Source organism: Haliotis rubra, unplaced genomic scaffold, assembly GCF_003918875.1.
Source record: "Haliotis rubra isolate DU_JTF1 unplaced genomic scaffold, ASM391887v1 Scf95, whole genome shotgun sequence".
NCBI classification, from domain to species: domain Eukaryota; kingdom Metazoa; phylum Mollusca; class Gastropoda; order Lepetellida; family Haliotidae; genus Haliotis; species Haliotis rubra.
This window is the reverse complement of record NW_025767690.1, coordinates 1,643,366-1,652,958: the sequence shown is the minus strand read 5'-3', so window position 1 is coordinate 1,652,958 and position 9,593 is coordinate 1,643,366.

Below are 9,593 nucleotides of genomic sequence, written 5' to 3'. Positions count from 1 at the left end.
GTTACTTTCATGGTGTTTTCAGGTTCCAGAAATTACCTACGAGAGTAAACGGATTTGTTTGCACATCCTTACATATGGAGTTTTGATTGGATTTAACAAGATTACTTGCAGGATATGTTTTCTTGAAATGTGTTAAAACAAAGTTATTGTTCACCTGGGCATCATAAACATTTGGGGCGATAGGCAGCCTCGGGATTAAATGTTCGCTCGTAAGGCTGGGTTCGTTTTTGCACAAAAGTAAAAAATATAAGGCCACTACTTATGTCCCCAGTCGTGATATTGCTGTAATAATGCTAAAAGTGCAAAAACATACCTACTCACCCACAAAAGTAACTAAACGATTTTAGAAGTACTAACACTATACTATATACTGTACTATAATGGACGAAACGAGGTTGAGTGGGAATAGTGACACTGTCATGACACAGCCCAGTGTTGTGTTCGTGTGATAGTATTTGTTTGATAGTCACCGCTCTATACAGCAACATTCCGGTTAGAGAACAGCGTGCTGTGAACAACCGACAGTGGACTAGACAATCCAATGGTTGTATAACGATCCTCCTCGTGATGGGTTTGTTTAACGCCGCTCTCAGCAAAATTTCAGCTAAATGGCGGCGGTCTGTAAATAATCGAGTCTGGATAAGACAATCCAGTGATTGACATGGGTATCGATCCACGCAATTGGGATACTATATGACATGTGTCAACCAAGTCAGCGAGCCTGACCACCCGATCCCGTTAGTCGCCTTTTGCGACAAGCATGGGTTGCTGAAGACCAGTTCTAACCCGGATCTTCACTGATAACATCGTCGTGGTACTTTGACACGGATGATTCGAACCATTGTCACTTCTTAATTGGTTCCAGGTTCCCAGGGACCATTTTTTACCCTGAATTCCACCTGTTTCCAATAAAGTCCCTTCTTACAATGCCCAAATGGGCACGAATGCTAGGGTCTCATCCCAGCATGGTTCTGTGTCTATGGTATCAACAACACTTATCACATTTCATGTCATATGACCCTAGTATGTTTTGGGACAACAGAAATAAGTCATTTATAAATAAATGTACGAATCTTTTTGTTCATGAATGTTTCATCTGAATGTCAAATAGAGTTTGTTAAGAGCACCTCGTAAAATATTTACGAGGAATGTAAGCTGCCGTCAACACACACCGTATCTCCATGACTGCTTGCTAGATCCTCAAGTGTATTTGATGTCAAAAACAGTGATTTCGGCGTCGGGCGGGCAACGGGAAACATGCGTGGTTGTCAGTCATCCTGAAGCTGACCTCTGGAGTAAATGAGCCAGACCTGATACGTGCTCTGATATATTTATTCACTGGTTTATGTGGCGGACTCTATGATAAACACGGACCGTTTCACTCGCAGCTCGAAGGGACAAAGTTATAAAGGTAAGTCCTCGTGTTTAAACGTATCGTGTACAGGTCGTTCTAAACTTGAGTTGGCAACATTGTGGGGTTGTTGTTTAACGCCGCACCCAGCAACATTCCAGCTATATCTGGCGGTCTGTAATAATCTGGACCAGACATCATGAACATCGATCTACGCAGTTGGGACACGTGTCAACAAGGGTCACCCGAGTCTGACCACCCGATCCCGTTCGTCACCTCTTATGACAAGAATTGGTTGTAAATCAATTTATCCCGTATTTCCATCTACCGAACTCTTCCCCACGTCCAATTACGTTTCAGTTCTTGGAAAGGTAACTTTAATATCTGGATTCCAGGCTAGAAATAAAAGCACTGTATAAAAGTCATGGCATTATGGTATAAATTGTCACTGTCGGGGTCTTAGCATTGTATACAGATCTGGCATCAAGGTCTATATTTTCACTGTCGGGGTCTTAGCACTGTATACAGATCCTGTCATCAAGGTATATATTGTCACTATCCTGTCATCAAGGTATATATTGTCACTGTCGGGGTCTTAGCATTGTATACAGATCTGGCATCAAGGTCTGTATTGTCACTGTCGGGGTCTTGGCACTGTATACAGATCCTGTCATCAAGGTATATATTGCACTATCCTGTCATCAAGGTATATATTGTCACTGCCGGGGTCTCAGCATTGTATACAGGTCCTGGCATCAAGGTATATATTGTCACTATCCTGTCATCAAGGTATATGTTGTCACTGTCGGGGTCTCAGCATTGTATACAGGTCCTGGCATCAAGGTATATATTGTCACTATCCTGTCATCAAGGTATATATTGTCACTATCCTGTCATCAAGGTATATGTTGTCACTGCCGGGGTCTCAGCATTGTATACAGGTCCTGGCATCAAGGTATATATTGTCACTATCCTGTCATCAAGGTATATATTGTCACTGCCGGGGTCTTGGCACTGTATACAGATCCTGACATCAAGGTATATATTGTCACTGTCGGGGTCTTAGCACTGTATACAGATCTGGCATCATGGTCTATATTTTCACTGTCGGGGTCTTAGCACTGTATACAGATCCTGTCATCAAGGTATATATTGTCACTATCCTGTCATCAAGGTATATATTGTCACTGCCGTTGTCTTAGCACTGTATACAGATCCTGCCATTAAGGTATTTATTGTCACTATCCTGTCATCAAGGTATATATTGTCACTGCCGTTGTCTTGGCACTGTATACAGATCCTGCCATTAAGGTATATATTGTCACTGCCAGGGTCTCAGCACTGTATACAGATCCTGCCATTAAGGTATATATTGTCACTGCCAGGGTCTCAGCACTGTATACAGATCCTGCCATTAAGGTATATATTGTCACTGCCAGGGTCTCAGCACTGTATACAGATCCTGCCATTAATGTATATATTGTCACTGTCGGGGTCTCAGCATTGTATACAGATCCTGCCATTAAGGTATATATCGTCACTGCCGAGGGTCTCAGCAACTTATGCTGGTCCTGTCATCAAGGTATATATTGTCACTGTCGGCTGTTTGGTTTGGGTGTATATATTTGTTGGGATGGTAATATTGATAGGATTTCTATTTTCGTACTGACATGATGTTCCTTTTTAGAGAGCATGATGCTTCAATATAGATCATAATTGAAAATCCTGTAACAAATTATTCGGATTTGTTTTTCAGTGATTTAGAACATTGCAAAGGTATTATAGCTTAATTCCCCGTGTATTAGAGTAATAATAGGAAAGGGTTTGTAATAGTTATCATAGTTTGATCATTAGGAACTGTTATATTTATAGTTAATGCGTTGGCTCGTCACGCCGAAGACCCGGGTTCGAATCCCCACATGGGTACATTGTGTGAAGCCTATTTCTGGTGTCCCCGCCGTGATGTTGCTGGAATATTGCTAAAAGCGGCGTAAAACCAAAGTCAGTCAGTCAGTCAGTGTTATATTTATATAGGTTCATATATAATGCCCTTAAATGTTCTATGGTGATGTACTGAAAACAAGAAAACATGTTATGCAGATGATGTTGGGGAAATAATAGAATTATGTGTCTGTATTATTAGACTTCCTGAAAAATAGACAGTCCGAGAAAATTGTAGCATACACTTAATAACTGGATCTGACAAACAAATAACTAATTATATCAGTGTAATAGTCGCCATCAAACACTATTTCACATGGTCTCACTTCATCGAAATACCGTTGATGTGGCGCTAAAATGTAGCTCGGTTACTTGTCTCACCTTATTTAAATTTATGCTTGAGAAAACGACATTTTTGACATCATATTTTGAAAAATATATATTTCAGTTCTGTGTTTGGAAAATGTAGAGAAGTGAGTGAGTGAGTGAATTTAGTTTTACGCCGCGCTCAGCAATATTCCAGCTATATGACGGCGGTCTGTAAATAATCGGATCTGGACCAGACAATCTAGGGATCAACAGCATGAACATCGATCTACACATTTAGGATACGATGACATGTTCAACCCAGTCAGCGATTTTGACCACGCGATCCCGTTAGTCGCCTCTTACAAGCATGGGTTACTGAAGATCAATTCTAACCCGGATCTTCACGGCTAACAATTATGTAGAAGAAAAAGAAATACCTACGTCAACCAAACAACGTCAAAACATTCACACTGATACTGTTATCTATGGAATCCGAGAAGGGACATTGTCGCGTTGTCGCATTCTCGCCCTCTCAAAAACAAATAAAATGAGGCAAAATAAACCAAAACGCGACACAAGACATTTCTCTCATTTGTCGCATTGTCGCGATGTCGCGTGTCGTGTTTTGAATAATATTTTTCTATTCCTCCAAAGGGCGACACGCGACATAGCGACAATTTTCAAGGTCAAAATATGTCGCGTTGTCGCATGTCGCCCTATCTAAGATGTGTAAAAAGAAGCTCAAAAATTGACTAAAACGCGACAATGCGACATATTCAATATGTCGCATTGTCGCGTGTCGCGTTGTCGCCCTTTACGATTACCGGTGCGCATGCGTAGAAAGTCAATTAGTCTACGCACGCGCAGGAAAAGTTATACTCTATTTCACACTTCAGTGGTCTTTTGTTACCTCCAATGGTTTTTACAATGAAGTAGTACGCGTAATGATACTGGGGGCTGCTTTTCTGGAACTTAATGATGAAATGTCGCGTTGTCGCATTGTCGCGCGTCGCGCTTTGTTAAAATATTGACTATGGTATGTATTATAACGTATTGACTAAAACGCGACACGCGACAATGCGACAACGCGACATTTTGATGAAATGTCGCGTTGTCGCATTGTCTTGCGTCGCGCTTTGTTAAAATATTGATTATAGTATGCATTATAACCACAGGAGTTCGAATCACTGTTTGGACAATAATTTTTACCAATAAAAATGTAGACTTTTGCAATCGTATATTGTGTTTTTTTATGTTATGTTTAACCTATATTTCAAATTTGAACGAGATCGGTGAAGAAATGAATTTTAAGAAAATTCTACCGCTACACTCATTACATAAAATACTCAAAGGGTGACACTCGCGATGCTCAAAACCTTATCGAAAACCGGACAGCCCGACTATTTTAACGTGCGGTTCAATCAAAACTTACATTTTTCACGAAACATTGTTTTGAGCTTGTAGGTTTTTCTTTTACCTTTCTGCTTATTGTATTCAATTTGTCTACCCGCTTTTGATATTTGAACACTGACCCTGACCCTTCCGCTTTGAACAAACGTCTGGCCTCTCTTCGGTAAACATCGACAGTTTCCGTAAATCTTTCAGTGTACGAAAACGTTATTTATGCAGGTTCGAGACACGAAAATCGTAACAATAACAAAGACCCCATTTCAACACCGATATGTGCGTTGATATTTCGTGTCAGCTCGCTATTGTGTCAAAATCGTACACATAAAACATGGATCTGAACGACCACATTGATTGAATATAATTAGCATCTTTATTTTAACATAGTTGATGACGTATAATTCGATGATTTGGTCCCATTTTCTCCTGTTGTATGCTGGAAATAAACTGAACACTCAGTAATAGTAACTAGAAAATTGTTGTTTACCACATTATGTAATCAATAATAAATAGATCTAATACATGTGTAACACATAACTGATTAATTCAACCATTTATTTTTGACATTGTATGTGCTTTCAAAAAGGGAAGAATAATAATAAAGAAGAATATATTTATTATTTTTACTCATTTTGCAAATATCATTTCAAAATAACATCCATTTCTATTCTTCCATTTTGCATGAGGTTGATCATGGTGATGGAATAGACATAATGATCTCCAGTGATCATGGCATTACAACATCTGCGTTATGCCTGTTATTTTCTGGATATGTAAAATCACATGACTATGATAAAAATAAAACTGAATGTACCCCATTACCCATCCCACTCCAGATACAGCTACAGTTGTTTTTATGTAATCGGAAAACGGACACATTATGGAATATAAATAGAAGGAATCAGATAAACTGTTGATAGAACAACACCATGATAGTTGTAGGTTGTTAAATAATCATGGTTTAAAAAGGAGAATAAATATCTTCACTTTTCCCACATCTTGTGTTAACCACACATATTCAAATCGAAGTCTAAACAGAATATTTTAATATGAGTAGCCCATGTGGTACAGCCAGAGTCATCCATTAGGTAGCCTTGGCAGTCTGCATTCATCCAAATGCAGTAGCCCATGTGGTGTTGACACATTCTCCCCAAACCATACAATTGTTTTGAGAAACCATTTATACATTTTATACTGAACATCTTCAACAGTTCAATAATAATGAGGTACCATATAACTCTGCACCATAACACAATCATAGGAACAATCATAGCATCAAATATGGTTGCAAGCAACGATGTAGGCTCCTTGGCTTTAGTTCTATCTAGCCTATTGTATCTGTCACATAACTGATGAAAGTAGTAATAGTTTTAGTTAATATTAATCATATCACTGCTAGTCGAATGCTCTTCGACTGGAAGTACTGGAAGGTCTTTAAGTTTCGATAAATTCATCACAAAACCTTTTTTCTTAGATTAGAAAATATGACTTGGGTATCATGAATCTCAAAACAGAAGAACCCTTTGTTCAAACATCTATCTTAATTACCTCTAACAATCATGAAGAAGATATGTACCAAACGGTGATACTTTTCACATGCACCGAAGAACAGAAACTGATCAGCTAACGTTTGAGATACATACGGTTAACTTTCATTGTGTTCTCTAGAGAACCGATGAAGATAGCAACTAAAATGTGGAAAATATAATTTCACTTGTCCCTCTGTTGTCTTTGGAGATACATTACTGCAATTGTTAGTTATAATCCACACTAATAGCTCACTTGTACAGGTACATTTTGGTCGAAATCGGACGGTTGGTTTCAGAGTTACGGGTGTTTGAATTGTATTTGAGGGCTAGAAATCGCCCAAAACGCAGCCAGAACACGTTTTTGAAACGAGAGCGAATCGTTGAAATGCAGCCGCGGTCGCGGGGGGGGGGTCATGTTCCTTTTAAGAAGTTCTTGAGAAGAAATATTTCCCTCTTTAAAAGGCGGTATCTCAGTTGTTCTTCAGTCTACGGTCAAAACAATTAGTGTTCTTGAATCACCAGTACTTCGTCTATCGTCCTGGCACTTTTTGTGCAGAATTTGCACAATCGTTACTGGACATCAGTTAAACAAAACATAACTGTCAAACGGTACATTTTAGCGACTTGACCCGTCCAGGCAAACTTGTAGGCATTTTGATTGCGCATCTGCTCAAGAACTTTGGCACTTATTAGATTAGTAGTTTTGCACATACTTGCTTTTGAAATTGAATTTTTAAAATTATTTTGAATTATCTGCCCTTTGCTATTGGGCCTAGAGCATTGAGATTTTAATGGGGAATATCTAGACCTCGATTGGCATCTAGGTGACCTTTCTCAAGCGATTCTGTCCACTGGTGCTCTTTGTAGGGCTGGTACAAAATACGGCGGAATAATAAATAATAATAAAAAAAATCATTAACGATTACAATAGGTCTTCTGCTTTGCAGAAAGGAGCCCTAATAATCCGAACGATTACAATAGGTCTCCTGCTTTACAGCAAGGAGCCCTAATACTCCGAACGATTACAATAGGTATCCTGCCTAGAGGCAAGGAGCTCTAAATATCTTAAATAAATCTGGACATATATTTCCAACTTTCTTTTAATTGCTGTACAATGTCATAATAGCCTTTTCAATCTCTACACCAAGAGTAGTTAGTGCTTTAGTCCAAATAAGGATAGGTGTTAACACAATACCCAGATTTCTATAAATAGACGCAATTTCTAGATACAAACCATACAATTTCAATTTTAAAAATATCAATAGTGAACTGGCTAACAAATTCAGAGCACTGCCATTCTCCAAAATTCAATGTAAAATCACTGATTATGTGTTGAACAATGTTTTTATGCACAGCCATAAAGTATAAAAAAGTAACGCAAAATGACTCCATTGCAGCATTTAATCAAATTTGTTAACTGCTGAATAATTGCTGATATCAAATTATATGATTATTAACATGTATCAGATTAATTCTAATATCACCAGGGTTATCATGCTCAAAATGATCAATATACATTGTACATGTATAGCAAATGTATACACTTATACTGGCTTCAAGCCATAAAAACTACAGTACTCAGGACAAGTTTCATTGGTAAAAATCTCAAATAGCGGAATGTACATCTGTCTTAAAAGTTAATCTTCAAATATATGTACTTTTAAGGCAATGTATGTATTTTTATGGTAGTGTATTAGCATACTGATCATACTGTGTATTTTTATATATTCATTTTAGTAAAATAGTGGGTCAAATTCATTGTATTCATCAGTATAATTGTGTGTGTGTTTATGTACAGATCATTTGATTCCCCATGTTTATTTTAATCATAAACATTTCTGAATAATATTGGTAAAACCTTTTCATGTTGTTTTGCAAACCGATTCTGACAACATTCTTCTTCGAAGAAGAGTGTGTACATCGATGGATCTGTTTAATTTTATTACAAATTATATGTACCAAAGTAACTCAAGGTAAGGAATATATCTTTCTGTATTATGTTACTGAGAGCCGATAATTTTACAAGCACACCCGCAGTTAAATAACAATAGTTTGAACTTTATCAATTATTTCCTCATAATACATAAGAAATGAATTAGATAATAAATGGCTTTTTCAGTGTGGAAGCGTTAGGGCTGCAGACCCTGGGAACCAGGCTGAGCCGTTTTCTGTTTCCGAGTCATTAAAAAATCCACGGAAACTGTCGATGTTTATCGAAGAGAGGCCAAACAGTGATTCTAACCCCTGTGGTTATAATACATACTATACTCAATATTTTAACAAAGCGCGACATCAAAATGTCGCGTTGTCGCATTGTCGCGTGTCGCGTCGCGTGTCGTGTTTTAGTAAATTTTAGGCTGTTTTTGCACATCTTACATAGGGCGACGCGCGACAACGGGACACATTTTGACCTTGAAAATTGTCGCTATGTCGCGTGTCGCCCTTTGGAGGAATAAAAAAAATATTATTCAAAATGCGACACGCAACATCGCGACAATGCGACAAATGGGCAAAATGTCGCGTTGTCGCGATGTCGCGTGTCGCGTTTTGGTTAATTTTACCTCATTTTGCTTGTATTTGAGAGGGCGACAACGCGACAATGCGACAACGCGACAATGTCCCTTCCAGGATTCCATAGTTATCCAACAAACATCATGATAGATGGACAATACCTCTTCATAGCACTAATTATTAACAGTAGATCCGAGGACTCGCAGTACAATGGTTTATCAATCTACATGTTGCCAATATTACCTCAGCAAGCCTGAAGCACAAATCATGAATGTTTTCAACAGCACAGTATCTCCATTCTACAACTATATTGCATTGCTAAAGGTCAGTAGTGACTGAGTCTAGTTTTACGCCGCACTCAGCAATAGTCCAGCTATATGGCGGCGGTCTGTAAATAATCGAGTCTGGATCAGACAATTCAGTGGTCAACAGCATGAGCATCGATCTACACACTTGGGATACGATGACATGTGTCAACCACGTCAGCGGGCCTGACCACCCGATCCCGTTAGTCGCCTCTTACGACAAGCATGGGTTGGTGAAGG